Consider the following 16,154-nt stretch of genomic DNA (forward strand, 5'->3'; position numbering starts at 1 on the left):
ATGTATCTCTGAGTTGGTTGTGTGTGAGTGTGTGTGTGAATGTGTGTTAGTGTGTGTGTCCACCTGGGTGTAGAAATGAATGTGTTTTGTGGTGGGGAGGCAGGGATCCTGTGTGTACTGTACAGAATTTCTAAAATATTTTGGCTAAATATAATCATGCCATCATTGGAATAAATACATACAGAATCAAATTAAATCTGACAACAGGAAGGGCAGTATTTACATGGGGAAAGCATATTTATGATAACTTCATTTATATATACACTGAGAAGTCAATTCAGAAACTAGGCCCAGATCTAAGAGTGAACACCTTGGCTGAACACAGCCTTAATCTATGGGCACCTTACTTGCTCAAATATTTAATTTTTAGACACTGTACAGCTTCTAATACATAATGTAAACAGTGACAGTAAGTGGGCTTATATGTGATATTAAATGGGTTCTGTTAACACAAATAGGTGTATGGTCTGGCAAATATTTTTTGATAGAATTGGGACATTGAGGTTTCAGAAATGTCAGCCAGTCTTATCTGTGTTCCACTCCAACCCTGCTCCCTGCTGCTACCTCGACAACGCGCATCTCCGAACCCCACAGATCCCTGCGAAATCCAATTTCTCCATGTGGTGAACATTCACGCTCAAATCAGCCGCCTGCCCCTCACAACTTTAGACGTTAATATGTGGGTTGTGAGCCAGCGTGCATCAGCAGTGCTGCTTGTGAAAGGATTACCCAAGTTTTGCAGAAGCAGCTTTAACTTCCCACAGTTCCTTGTGACTGATAATCAGGACGATAATCCCTCAGGGTGCGCTGGCGTACGATATTAACTATCACCGGGCTAAGCTTTAGCCACATGTTCCCTGTGGGCTCTTTCTGCATCAGCAGCTTCTGTGTCAAAACCATCTCCACCATCAAAATAACATCATACCGAATGCACACTCTCACGCACACACACACATACACACACCACACACACACACATATAGACATACTATCTACACCCTAAAGTGTACCTTCGCATTTCCAAGAACTAGCATGTCGTAGCACATCCACCATGGTAAACACACAGAGTGCAATACAATCAAGCTGAGTCTTGTTGATCACTGAGAAGACAGGTTGCCTCATGAGCTAAAGCTCTTCTTGAATGGTAAAGAGGTCCTCAGGCCTGACACAGGAGAAAGACTAGTGGCTCTACAGATTACATGCATTTAAAGACATCTTGATCTAAAGGCTTATGCTTAAATGCCTGAAATGTATTTCTTAGACAAATATAAATAGTGAAGTTGATGCCTATGTGTGAATTTCTTCCCAAAAAAAATTTTATGAAAAAAAAATGGCTACTTTGAAGAATCAAAAATATAAGATAATTTTGATATTTTAACACTTTTTTGGTCACCCCATAATTCCATTTGTGTTATTTCATAGTTTTGATGTCTTCACTATTATTCTAAAAAATAAAAATAGTAAAAATAAAAACCCTTCTAGAAGCAGATGTATGCAAAGGTTTGATCTCATACTGTATATATGTATATGTATAAATATATGTATAAATAAATGTGTACACACATACATTGCGGTGAGATGGAGGCGGTGCACTATTTCAGGCTTATTCTGTCAAATGCCATCCACGATTCATGATTCTCACCATGTTTCGCTCCCTCGGCGTCGGGGCTGAGGTAAATCTCAGAGCCGTGCTTTCGCTCCGTTAGCGCAGTGACAGTCCCGCGGCGACGCCTGCGTGCCACATCTTCATGAGGTCTGAACGTCACATTAATATTCCAGCCTCTAAATCCGGGAGATGCGGGAACAGCGGTCGGACGCGGCGTGCATATTATGCACAGGGTGGTTCTGTCAAAGCCGTGAGAAGATCGTGCTGTAAAAATGTTTCCCAAACAGGAGGGAAAATACAATTTACAAGAATTGTAATAAAACAAATATTAAACTGACAAACATGGAATGTCTGTCCTTCAGATATTATAACGGTGCCCCCAATGTCATCATATAAATTTCTGTTGCAGATACATGAATATAATGAACACTGAAAGATCCTGCTGCAGGAGGGCAGATGGTCTCATTTATTGCCCGACGCCACAGCAATGAGGAGAAGGAGAATGAAGTTAGCTGAGCTTCTCTTGAAGCCGCACTGACCTTTCATCTTTGGCCACAGATTGCTTTCACCAGCAATTTCCTTGGAGTGCATAGTGTTGTATAGGCTCGTAAAGCCTGTGTCTGTCCGCATGCAGAAAATGCGCTCGCTTGAAGGCCAACAGTAGAAGTTGCCATGAGCGGTTGAGGTTGAGGAGGACATAGTAAGCATGTGTGGAGATGTCTTTTGAGAATGTGCAGGGGTGCAGTGGGGTCTCTCCAACCGCAGGGGAGACTGTCAGTTGCCATGGAGACTGATTTGTGTCTGTGTGTGTCCTGTGTCCTGAGCCATACTTTTGATAGTCTTATCGCTGTTGGTATTTTCAGTCCGCTTGATGGGTGTCTAATGAAAACGTGCTTGTTGCTTTCTAGAAATGATCGTGTGACACAAGTGAGACGACCTGCAACATTGGACCCCAGTGAGATTATAACATGTCACCCCTACCGCTTTCTGTTCAATACAGATGTCTGCCACTGATACCCTTTGATTGAATCGGCAACCAAGGCAAATATTCTATCACTATTTATATATTATACGTCTGTGAGAGATGATGATTTTTGTGATTGAAGCTACGTATGGCCAGGTGTGGATAGTACTTGGAGGAACTATCCAGAGAAAATCAGGTAAGTAGCGGGGACACTGTGCTGTAGAGAACACCAAATGAGTCATTTCAAATATTGTCTTCTCTACTGATTTCTATCTACTGGAGATTGGCCGTGTAAAGGAGGTCCAGTGGTGGTGGAGCTGGGCTCATAAACTGAAGGTTGCTTGTTTGATTCCCATCCCCTGAATTGCTTTAAGCTTGAAGTGTCAAGCTGTGTAAATTGATAATACTTAAGGTATGGAAAATGCTCTGGATAAGGATGTTAAGAAGCAAATTAAGAATAATAGTTCACTACTTAAAAACTGAAAAGTTAATAGCTCCACAGTTGCTATTCATACCTCATGGAATCATAACTTTGCCGGGACCCCAAAAATCCAGTAAATGAAGTTTATTTTTCTTTTTTTTTTATCTTAATATTTAAGTCTCTTAAGCCTTTTTCACAGAAAACAGCCATTTGCTATTAACTGGCTCAGAGGCCAATCCGCTGTGAGCACTGTGGTAAGCTTTAGTCCTGAGTGGAACCACATTAATCCACCAAGCAACATAATTCAGATGTTTTTAATTTGCTTCCTAATTTAAATCTAATTATGAAATGACATTTCTTAAAAGCTTATTTTCAATAGGTGTTCCATCTGCATGCAGTAACAAATCATAGTTTCTAATGCAGAAGAAGAAGATTGGTATATATGTACCTAAATCTATAAAAAAACAAACTCTGGTTTGGTTGACAGCTTGGTTAGGAAATAACCTGTGTGTCTAAATATTTTTTGTAGTTGTGCAATCATTAGTGGATATTAGATTTGACCATACATACTTGCCAACATTGAAATTAGACAGCTTTTCTAAAAAGAAAAAACTACTTCCCCAGAGGGTCATTTCAAATAGTTAAATCTGTTCTCCCCCTTATTTTACTAGAATGAATATCGCCTTTTAATAAAACCTTATATTGAAAATGGTGATTGCAATCATGTTTTTTCACCTTGGAATAACACCAATAGATTAATTAAGGTTTCTTTGCGCAGCTGATTCAGTACACCGGTCACATGCAGAGATGTGTAATTTGCAAAAGCTATAGTTACTGCATTCATGTACAGCAGTTCAGTAGCCCTGACATTAAATATCCGATGACATCACAAAGAGTAGGTGTGTTCCCTGTGGCTCTAGCTAAACTCTTCCATGTGAATCTCTCAGTCTGGCCACCTAATCATCCCTTAGTTTAATTGTATAAATAAATCCTTTCCTTAGCTGATGTGTGGTGATGTGGTGTTCAGGTTCACAACGACTGCAGTGCCTTGGTCAGGTGGGTGCTACAGATTGGTGGTAATTAGAGTTAGGCATCCAGTCCAGTACTAATGTACTTTGAAAAAGGAGCACAGCAAATTCATATAAAATGTACAATAACAACGAACATTGCAAGCTGATTCCAGAAGAAAATAAAAACCTGACAGTGCTGATTGTATCAGTTGGTTAGCTGCCGTACAAAATTAAAATATCGTCTATAGTAAGATGTAGATAATAGTAAAAGAAATGAAAATGTGTCATTTCTTCCCAAGAAAGCCACCTAGGTCGTTTGTTATTAGTAATGTAATGTATTTAGGCAGTCAATAAAATGCACTCCTCCTTGTGGACTGCCTGTTAATTGGTTGGCCTCAATTAAAAGCAATGTTAGTGGCCCCCTCTGATTGTGGCATGGGTTTTATTAGCCTCAGTGTACAAAAAGAAACATTTCACAAGACCTTTTAGCCAAGAATTAGTAGCTAGCTCGCACATGTATTTTTATATGCGTATCATATACATACTGTATATATGATATCATATACCTATGTACGCCCGCAGTGGGGGTAGCAGTAACCAGCAGGGCTTGTAACTGAATGATCGCAGGCTCTGTTCCCAGATTGGGCACTGCTATTGTATCCTAAGGCAAGATACTTAATCTAGAATTGCCTCAGTAAACATCCAGCTGTATAAATAGATAAAATTTTAAGTCACCCTGGGTAAGACCATCTGCTAAACGACAATAATGTAATATAATCAGTGACAAACAGCTAGCTGCATCCATGTCAAATTCAAAGACTAATGGTGGAGATACTCAAGAAAAGCCTGAGTAAAGCTATCATGCTTTACATCTATGGGGTTGTGTAGTAAGTAAACAAAGCCGGCTGTGTCGTTGACCTCAGTGACTGCTGAGTTTGAGGCTGCTAAGGTGTAGGCTGTAATGACCCTCGAGGTCAGGAGATGAAGCAGTGCAAATAGTTTTAACAGCAGTCAAACATCACTTGCACTAAAGACAGTAATAGCTGGTTGGCTATGGGAGGCCTGGGCCGTGAAAGCAACACAGACATCTGAAAGAAAATGGAAATGGTTCAAAGGGAGGTGGCAGCAGTGGTGGGGGAGAGGGACCAGGCCTGGGCTGTGGAGATGGGGGTGCAATGGGCCGGGCTTAAAGCTGAGCATGTGCTGGTGGAGGAGGGATTTAGGGGTGCAGCCCTTTTGATTGGATCTGTATATGATCTGTCGACAGTCCCAGTGAATCGTAGGCAATGGAGACTGTGGGAGGATGCAAGCAAGTGGGTGCAGCAGAGAGGCTACTCTGTGGCACAGGATGGGGAAACTTTCTGTTGTTTATATATAGTTATATCGGTGATGACAAGACCAAGCACTATAGTCAGTAACAGCAACTTTGGAGACCCAGAGGAGGGAGGAGAATAAGGAGGGACTGACAATGGGTAGTGTTCAGGAGGGAAGAGAGAGGAGAGAGGTTGCCCAGGTGATGAGTACTGCAAAAGACTGAAAGCCTGAGGTGGACTGGGGTAAAACTGTGAAATACCTTGAGGATATCGATATGATCGTGATTGGTACGAGTAGCTAGGAGAATGTGGCACAACCAAGGATTTTGATTGGTAGACTAATTAGCAATAGCATGAGTAAGAATAAGAATGTGGTAACAGCACAGGTATTGACTGGCTGACCAGTCAGCCAGGAGGCTATAAAAGCTGCAGCAAAGCTTTCTGAAGTAACTGGGTGGGGGGTAAGGAATGGCAGTGAGGGAAAGAAATGAGAAAGTTACTGAGGCCTTCAAAGTGAAATGAAAGAAATGAAGACTGTGGGCTAGGAGACTAATGACGTGGCACAAGCTTTATTGATTCATTTGTGAGCCTGAAAGCTGCTGATGTAGTACAAGCAATCATTTAGGCATTTTGGGATGCAGTGAGCCACCTCTGGTTGAGTCTGACCAGCCCTGTCGCTCTATTTCCGGGAGGGCCCTGGCTATTAAAGAGTAAACTCTAACAGCACTAAGACTGCATGATCCTGGGGGTTGACAGCTGAATACATGGTGACAGGCCCTTTCTAGAGAGCTGTCAGCAATATATTTGTATGCAGAATGACACAGCTTGAGGGTTTTGAATTTTCCATTCTCAAAATTTCAATTTCCTGTGTGCACACCGTCAGACTCCAACTATAACAGATTAGCTGCTTCAAAAAGGGGGCAAAACTTCAAAAATTCTTTCAGTGGGCACTCAAAGCATGTAACCTGGGTTCAGAGGGGTTAAAGAGAGAGAATTTGCATCAACAGTCATATTATGCCTTGTGTGTTAGCTGTCTATAACACACAGCCATACCACCAGAATCATTGCCATGAAGTCCCACCATTTACCACGTGCTCCTGTGACACTAACCTCATACATCAACACTGCCACTTGGACTAAAGTCAATATTAAATATATTGCCTCAAATATATAGCACCCACATGACAGCTCATTCCAACAGACAGCCCCATTACATTAAACATATTTTACTTAAAAAAAAATAAACGCTGTATCTTTCTAAGAGCAATGCTTTCTGCATTGACTCTTCATACTCATATATTGTAATTTCATTCACCTGCAGGAAGCGCTTTTAAGGGTTGTGCCAAGTGAATCGAGATGCCACACGCTGTATTAGCATTCTCAGTTAGCCAGCTGGAGATTAATGAAGATTCATTTCTGTTTGAACCAAAACCCCCATGGGTGGTTGAAGCAGTGATTAATCCTCACTCATCCGCAGATGGCTTCCATGCCAAGTCTGAGAGACACTGGGTCTCCTGCTCGTTTAAACGAGCAGACCATTGAACTCAAGATCCCCAGCAATAAGCAAAACCTTTGAATTTGAGGATCCTGTTCTAAGACACAGGAATATAAATGTCAAATCTCCTTTATCTATACAACTTGTTAAATGCATGAAATGACTTTAATGAATGCAAATTAAAGTTCTATCTGCAAACGCCTTTGGATATAGAAACTTCTAGTGCTATCTACAGCTGTACCCCCTTAAACTCACACTTCACATTTCTTTCACAAAGAAATCGTACCAAATAGCAAAGTGTTCAAAATGGTTTACTTTTAAAGAAGTAAATAGACTCTTCTTGGGCTCATACTGACAGTTCAAGAAGGCTCTAAGGTTATATGTGGAACTGTAACCACACAAAATCTTCCATTAAAGTCAGCTTTAGTTCCCTGTATCTCTGTTCATAGGTAGAGTACCACTTGTGCTGTGAGCTTATAGGACAACTGAGATAAAAAAAAAGTGCCGCAATGTGCTGTGCGAACGCCCTAAAACTTGACATTTCAAAAGTACTGTAATGAGTGAGAGAGAAACACAGGGCATCTCGGCTCTATCCCTCATCAGGGGAAATTGAGGGCCTGTGATGTCTCCAGGAGGGGGTATTCTGCAGAGAGAACAGCTAGAGAGCCACAGATTTCCCCTCACAGACGTGCCCTGCATGCGGTTGATTCCCAGCCCAACCTCGAGAAGCAGGGGCTTCACTGAGACGCATGCGGTAGAAGCAGAGGTCAGAGGCAAGGTGGGGAGAGAAAAAGGAGAGAAAAAAAACAGACGCTGGTGTTGTAGGATTTTAATGAGAAGCCAGCAGGAATCATGGGAGAAAACTGGCCCATTACTCTGCCCGATCAATGGCCTGTGACAGCCAGAGCCCGGAGGAAAAGGAGAGATGGAGGGATGGGGAGAGAGGCAGAGAGAGAGGGGGGTGTATGTGTGTGTATATCATTTCAGTGCTGCAGATATACAGTATATTTCTTTTCATAGAGCTGTATTATTGTATATTACTCCGTAGCAGTGGAGTAACCCACTGTTCCTCTTTGGCCGTGCACGTGTGTGTGTGTGAGAGAGATAGAGAGAGAGAGAAATGAGGGAGGCTCTTTGGCTGGTCACTTTCTAGAGCGAGCTCTTTTCCCAGATGGCTCGTGTCCTGCAGCCATTGATTAAATGTGCTGTATGTAAGCGTTTATGTAATGATACAGTAGATAATGAGGCTTGGAGAGGAACCGCCTGAGCGGGCGGCGGACCCGTCTCCTTCAGAAGGGAGGACTGTGAGCAAACGCACACACTCACCTTGTGCAACCCTGCACCCAGACCTGTGTGCTACTCCTCCGGGCCCAGACCTGTGCTCACCATTATGCCAACCTGTTCATGCCTTTGCGCGTGCCTAGATCTCCATGCCTCTGCCTGTGAAGACTGTCTCAAATCTGTCTTCAGTTTCTCTCCCACTGAAACATGGGTAATAATAATGAATTACATTTATATTGTGCCATGCAAGGTTCTCAAAGTGCTTTACAATGGGGGGGGGCTCACCTCAGCCACCAATAGTGTTTAGAACCCACCAGCATAGCTATCTTTTTGCACCAGCACACTCACCACACATCCGCTGAGGTGGGGAGGCAGGGGATAGCTGGTGAGGAGCTGTGCGGAAGCCAGGGAATGAGAGGATGGGGGAGGGGCCAGCAGAACATGAGGCTATGGTTGAGTTAAGGTGAATTTCCTCTCTCTCATCCTGATGCAGCCCCCCCCTCCCGGCAGAGACAGAACCTTCCTACGCCCTTGGCCCAGGCCTGACAGGAGTCCTGTGCCGCACCCCAAAATACCCCCTTAAAGTACCAAGACGCATGAGATGAAGTCTGTAGTTTGCCCCGGATAAGAGGATAATGTATGTTTTCTGGGAGAACACAGAAAGGACAGTCTTCAGAAGACTTTTGTGAGTCTCCTTCCGGGGGAGAAAAAAACCTGTCATTCCATTCGGATTAGTTTTAATACCGTTTGCTGTTCTGACAAGTCTGTTCTAAGGAGACCGGTTCCTGAGGTGCTCAGGGAGAACCAGAGAAATAAATCTGTCTGCATGTAAAGCAGCTTATTTCCATCAGGTTGTAGAGAGAGAACTTTTGACTTCAAATGAGGGGAAAAGTCAAGTTCTGACCGGATTGAACTGCTTGCTGTATATAAACGGATACGCTTCCACGCCTCAATGTGTGAATTACAAGGAATGCATTGGTGTACTCGTTAATAATTATAGTAATACATTGAACTTTGACTTTCATGGAACTGTAAGTGATTTACAGTGCAGTCTCATGTCAACCACTAGCAATGTGCAATACCTGTCCTGGGTGATGCATGGTGGCCATTTTGTGCTAGAACACTAACGACATTTCAGCTGGAGAAAAAGGAAGCATATAGAAGAACAATAAGGGCCTATGAGGCCCACAGCTATTAGAACAAAATATAACATTTCACCCAAAAGCCCACAACAGTTATTAAAACAAAGTAACTGTGTACTGCAGAACAGAGCAGAGTGCATTGCCTGGTGTCCAGGAGGTGGCAAGTTTGAACCCCAGTTTATTTCTTATTTTCCAGTAATTTCCTTATAATTCCATTAATATCATGCCCCCAAAGCCGTTTGGCCTTCATACATCCATGTGCAAGAAGGAGGCGCCCACAGCCTCTGGAGCTGTGCTGATTCTGTTTGTCAAGTTTGGGGCTGTAACATCTCTCTTTGAGCCACGGCCTGAATGATGGATGATGAGAGCACTCAGAATCATTCCCAAAACACTCAAGTCCTACATATTGAATTGAATAAAATGCACCAAACGTGTAAATAGTCCTACCAGTCCTACCTAATGGAGGGGACCATAAAACCAGAAATGGCTCCCTTCAAGTATTGATCAAGCCCAGTTGCGGTCAGCTGATCGATCTGATGAAGAGGGCTGTTCCCAGGTAAGCGAGCTAATCTCAGCTCATATACCAATTAAAATCTTCTCTTCAGAGTGCCCTCCCTTTACTGCAATTCATTCTCTCGAACCATCTTTGAGGATGTGCTCCTCTATTATTTAAACCCACATTACTCCTTTGTCTCTTTGAACCCAGAATTCCCCCTCTGTCTTTCTTTAAACCCACAGCGCGCGCGCACGCAAGCACGCACACACACACACACACAGACTGTGCAACTGAAGACTTTAAATGTACTGTATCTCCTTTTTTGACTCAGCAAATCTTGCTTCTAACACAAAATCAGAACTACCTAGAGGTGAACTACCTACCCGTTGCGGTGTTGACATCATGTCCCTCCAGAACAGAGTGGACTGTGTGACATTGCTGTGGCCGTGAGCTGCTTAATCCATTCATATCTGGGTGACCATGAACCCTGGACCATGCAGTCTATGCCAGTCTCCTACCACAAACCCTGGACCACCTGTCTCTGTGAGTCTGAGGCTCTAACACACTCCCATGACTGAGCATGCTCATGTTTTTCACATGCAAACCATGGCGACCCAATCCACTCACAGTATCTCAGACCAGTGGCTGTCCCATCGCATGCCCAGGAAGAGGGGGGCACCATAGACCATGCCCTCCTCACTCTAGGGGCAGCAATGGCCTTTACCCCCATTGCCTCCCCCGCCATACTGGTCATACTGGGTGAGTTATTGCACCATCACTCCCCTACCTGCGGCCATATTTAGTGAGTTATTACAGTGCTGGGGGTGTCATTGCAGGGGGGGGACTGTGGCACCTGTTCAGGCCCTGGGCCACTAAGCCCAGTGTGCAGGGAGTTAAAGCAGCATGCAGCAGTGACGGGAACCAGTGTTTGGCCAAGGACAGGAGGGAAGGATAATTCAAGTGCACAGAGGTGATAGGTAACAATATTCTACCAGGGTCAGCAGGAAGGAGTGTGTTAATGTGGGGAGATAGAGCTCAGAGTGGCCAGGAACCAATGTTTGGCTGGATGTCATACAAGGAAGAGCACTAAAAGTGAAGGTACACATTATTTCACTCTGAAAGCTTCACCTCCACTCACAAATGGTGGTACTGCCAGATGATTTAATCTGTAGTCCAATTCCTGATCCTCAGTTTACCTGACATCAAACTCAGTCTCTAGGAAACCCTAAACAATGATCACACACTGCGCTCCCTCTCCATCAAACACACACGCTCAGCTTTCCTTCCATGACACACACTCATCTCTCACATTCTCAGACAAACAGACATTTCACACTGGCAATCGTAAGCCATGTAACATTTACCGCACCTGTATTCTAGCCATGTGCTGAGTGCAATCGGTGTTTCTTTCCTAAGGTCACACGGACTTGTTTACCGTTGACACTCGCTGGAGACTGACAGGGAATGCTCGTTCTTTGACACCAACAGCATTTTGCCACAGATTGGCTGCACCTGTGTGGTTTGGCAGGTATTCCTGGTGGACTTGTAAGTATAGATTGCACATTCTGAATTACAGTACACAAAGGTAGCAACGTACAAACTCCTGAGACATGTACCTAATTCACAATAATGGTTTTGTTCTTTTATTGGTGGTGTGTGGAGAAAAATGTCATGCTCAATTTACACCGATAAAGGAAACTTACAGACACTGTGTGAGTGCGATGTGTGTGTGTGCATGTTAAACTTGTTCCACTCTGATCTCCGCTCCGGGTTTGATGGAGCTCGCATGAGTAGCCAGTTGAAAACGGAAAACGCTGAAAAATTCATGCGATGGCGCAAAAGGCTGAATAAAAATGTTGCTGAGCTGAAGAGCCCGGGAGCCCGCGGCGTTAACTCTGAACTCGCCTTGCAGATAGACCGCTGGGAAAAAGAGCAGGCTCCTCTCTGCTCGGTGGTGTGAGTATGCCGCTCTGAAAGTACACGGGGCTAGTTAGCGCTGAGCTAGCGCCGGCTGCCGTGCCCGGGGGTGGGGCGATGTGATGCAGGGGCCGAGAGCAGTAGAGAGGCAGAGCGAGTGTTACATCTTTGAGGGAGTCTGCTTAAAAGTCGAGCTTGCGGCGGTCCTTGGCGGCCCGGCTGTGTGCTGATTTCTTTTTTTTTTGTGCTTGGATACTTGACTACTTTTAATTACCGCCGCCTCTGACAGTGATTAATCACAGAACCGCGCTTAATGAGAACAACAAATGAACCTTTCTTTACAGATCCCACAAAAATGCCATACCCTGGATACAGGTCTAAATATACATCCATCCGCAAGAAGGAGGAATGAATGGATGCTTTTGTGAGGCGATGTTGCTATGACGCAAATCTGTCCTTGGCGACTCGAGCTTGGAGCTGGGAGACCGGGGAGGATCGCGGAGCAGATCATGAACTGACTGCACAACAAAATGAACTGAAGATGCACATCAGTACTGAGGCATACATAGGAACGCAAAGCCAAAAGGTTATCTCAATGGCTTATGTCTTAACTGCTTGGCCCTGTGCCCTGTGGACTGGCAGAAGTGCTAAACCAGGAAGAAACTACAAAGGCATGAATTCTTGGCTGAGAGTATATAAGTGAACGCACCGTGGGCTACACAACTGCAGCCAACACAGACCTGTGGAAACAGGCTGCACAAAAAACACGGCATAAACCTCTTAAATATACGCTGTGGTGTAAACACGCACTTTTAACACTGTATAGAACGCATAACCCCACATTCTTAATTATACAACATGCATGGTGTAAACAATTAATCACACCCAGGGAGGTACAAATCTGAAGTCTGTGTGGTATAAATCAGGACTGGGACATACTGTATCATCAGAACATTGGAAGGAAATGCTCACAGAAATTCATCGATTGTGAAAACAAGGCTTATATACAAGCATGGTTAAATACACCATAAAAATAGGGTTGTGTGAATCAGTACTGGATTCTGTTGGATCAGAAACAGAATTATGACAGCAGCACCGTGTCTAGGTTAAGAAAGTACAGACCAGAGATCAGTTCTGGATGTAGGAAATGTCTCAATCCATACCTGTATGTACACAAACTCAATGTAAGAATCAGTCGCAGCCTGAATCCCACACAAACTTTACAAAATTTGCAATCAGCATGCTTTGAAGTTTATTACAAAGTTATGCCTCCAAATAGTCACAACTGGTTAAAAAAAACACAGATTACATTGTCTCAAACTTTTTAGAGAAATGATCTCTAGAAGAGCACAGAGTCCAGATTATCTGTGGGAAAGACAGAGCAATTAAGGAAGAAAAATCTTTTGCCGAGACAAAAATAGAGATAATTGTGCCCGAATGGACAACAAGAAAGTTATATTCTGCAGCCAAGGACGAACCAGGTAAAATCTGCTGCTTGGCAAAACATGGCGAACACTCATGTGGCCTCATCTGACACTAGAAGAAAAGGATTTTGATGATTGCGCTTTAGAATTAATTGGATCGATGGGAGCAGTAGGCCACACATGATGAAACCATCAGTTTTTAGCACTACAATAACCTGAAACACGGAACGTTATTTATAGCTTGCGAGCACCCAGGGTTGATAAGCACAACCCCTGCAGTGTCGTGGGAGTCAAGTTAATCCACACAAACACGCCGCACACCCACACACACACATTACCTCCTACCACTTCCTCTTAAGCCTTTTCAATGACAGAGAGTCGGAGGATGCCTGTATTGAGTGCCAGCATATCACTCTGTCATTTCAATCAGCCAGGCAGTACAAACTCTGCTGGAGAAAGACAGAGGATCCAAGCAGCCAGGCCGTGCCTTTCCATCAGCAGAGGATGAGGAGCCTCTTGAGCCTCTCGTGTGCGGTGTCCAGAACCGGAGAGGGGGGTAGGGGTGCGACGCTGCAGTCAAGGCGTCTGACCGATGCCTGCCCAGCAGAAGCTGGTAGTCAGAGTGGTCAGAGCCACACTCACGTAGCCAGAGCTGGCGACTCTGGCAGGGAGAGCGGGAACAGTGGACAGACATCCTCACTTCCTCTTCACTTCCACTGCTACGCCATGATGGCTCTGACACAAGCTAACATACACACAAAGACATACAGATACATATGCAACCGCAGACATGCATACACACAGGACACACACACACCCATAAGGACACACAGATACAGACACATACTGTATGCAACCCCAGACATAACATACACATATGATGTAAACACACTCATAGACACACAGGCACACGTACTTGCAAGAACACACACATAGCAGCAGTGACACAAAGGTCACAGACCCCACCCTCCTTCAAAGGGGGAGGTCAATGAAACCTCCATGCAGGCAGACACTGAACAGAAAACGCCTCGGGCGAAAGGCGCTTTGCACGAGAAGCACGCCGTCACATGAAGTACGATGCAGAGAATCGCTGTCAGCGTGGATTACTAACGCGCTACGCAGCTGCAACGCCTCGCCTCTCTCAAGCCAATCCAGCCGCACTGCGCGCATGTGCTAGCACACTGAACCGAAAGGCACGGAGACCTTTCCTGAAAGCGGCCGTGCATTTTCCATCACCACAGAGGTAACATCTGCAAGTGCACAAACAGGTGGTGTCTGGAATGCTTTTCAGCTTGAAAAGTACAGCATGATCATTTTATACCACGAGTTAAAACGCCCATACCCATCAGAGAATATGCAGTGCACAGAGAGGTTGGCATGGGCCAGGATCGGCCAATCACTGACGGTGGTTTTATCAACCCGGTCATCGCCCAATCTCTCCTTAACATTTCCATCACGTTGTGGCAACTTTAACACCATCTCAGCACAAGCATCTCCGGAAGAACCGGGTCGGGCCCGAAAGGCCCACAGAATGAGAAATCTCGCTGGAAATCCTCTCTCACTCGGCTCGGAATATATTACTGATCGTATCGATACATCACTGCAGGGAGAGATAATGCGCTTTTCCCAAACCTGCTGAAGGTCTCCATCACCGGTCGGTCCGGCGCCGTTCGACCGGCATCTGCGTCACAGTTCAATTCTTGCTTGTCTAGTTCTAGACATACGTCGCTGCCGGCTCTCTCGCACCGACGGCACGATTTGTTTTCCAAAACAAAACTCGCAGATAATGACAAGTAATTGACACCCTCTCCGGTTTCCCCTGTAATTAGCGCTGGTAGGCTAACGATGCTCTGCGAAGCGCAAACGCAGGTGCGCCTGTCTGAGCTGATCATTCCGTTGCCGGTGAGCAGCTGAGCGTTGGACGGAGGGGAGGGCGGATCGTCTCACGCCTGCTGATCGTTAATTAAGCAATTAGCTTAAGCGGTTCCACACGGGTTAAGCAGGGCGGGACACCTCTCTCACCAATCACCAGCGTCTAGCTGCACGTGAATCGGAGGTTTGGTGAAGTTAAAGCTGCTGGCATTTGTAGCTTTGTTCATTTTTGCGTCTAACGGATCAAGCCTCCACACCTTAAAAACGAGTAGAGGGGAATCTGCCCTGTAACCGATTGCTCAGAAGATTCCGGCAAAGTTTGCCACTTCATGATAAAATCCACCAGCTCCACAGTCAGCATTTTCACATCACCACACTACCAGCATGGTTAAGAATACTGAAATCTATTCCAAGAAGTGAAGAAAAATCTAAATAAATGGTAATGTGTACATTGTCTTGCAGAAAAAAAACGCACTTTCCTTTGGCTCCTGCATGGGTTTTCTGGTAAAAGAAGGGTGTTTGAAAAAGACAGCTGTAAAATTCATATATTTTTCAACAGTCAGGGATGCACAAACCTCAACCCGTATATAGTGAGTGCTTAGGCATTCCTTACTACTGCAAATACATATTTTGCCATTTGCTGCATTTGTAACATGATGTAACACTCCATAATCTTTAATGTTCATGCTTTTTGGTATGACAATATGATTGCTGATTTTATGTGTTATTTGTGCAAGCATTCACTGAAACAGCCAAGATTTCACAAGCAGATTTATTAAAAAAAAACAAAAACAAAAACGCATACATGTAGGTTGCACCATTTGGTATTATTCCTGAGAAAAGAAAATGTAGCAGTCGCTCATCTGATTGGTTTAGAATCTGACTGAATTGACAAACAAATCAGCAAACACACCCTCAGATACAATGTCCTACTCTTTGTTCTGGTGTGAGAAGTTGTCAGAATCAGAGGAATGTCCTTTGGGAAGCCAGGTCTGTCTTGGCTTAAACATCAGTTACTCTAAGATGCTTCATCAACCGTGCAACTAACGTTACCCTAAAAGTACCGTTCCCAGAACACAAAGCTTTGAAATCTCCTTCAACACTTTCTGACAATTAAGTGTAGTCTGTCACAGGAAAGCTATTTAATGCATTCGCTAAATCCCCTCAGAGATTAAGAGGTTTTATCCCTAACATGAAAATCTGCGGGAATGAT

This window comes from Megalops cyprinoides, chromosome 23, assembly GCF_013368585.1.
Source record: "Megalops cyprinoides isolate fMegCyp1 chromosome 23, fMegCyp1.pri, whole genome shotgun sequence".
In the NCBI taxonomy this organism is placed as follows: Eukaryota; Metazoa; Chordata; class Actinopteri; order Elopiformes; family Megalopidae; genus Megalops; species Megalops cyprinoides.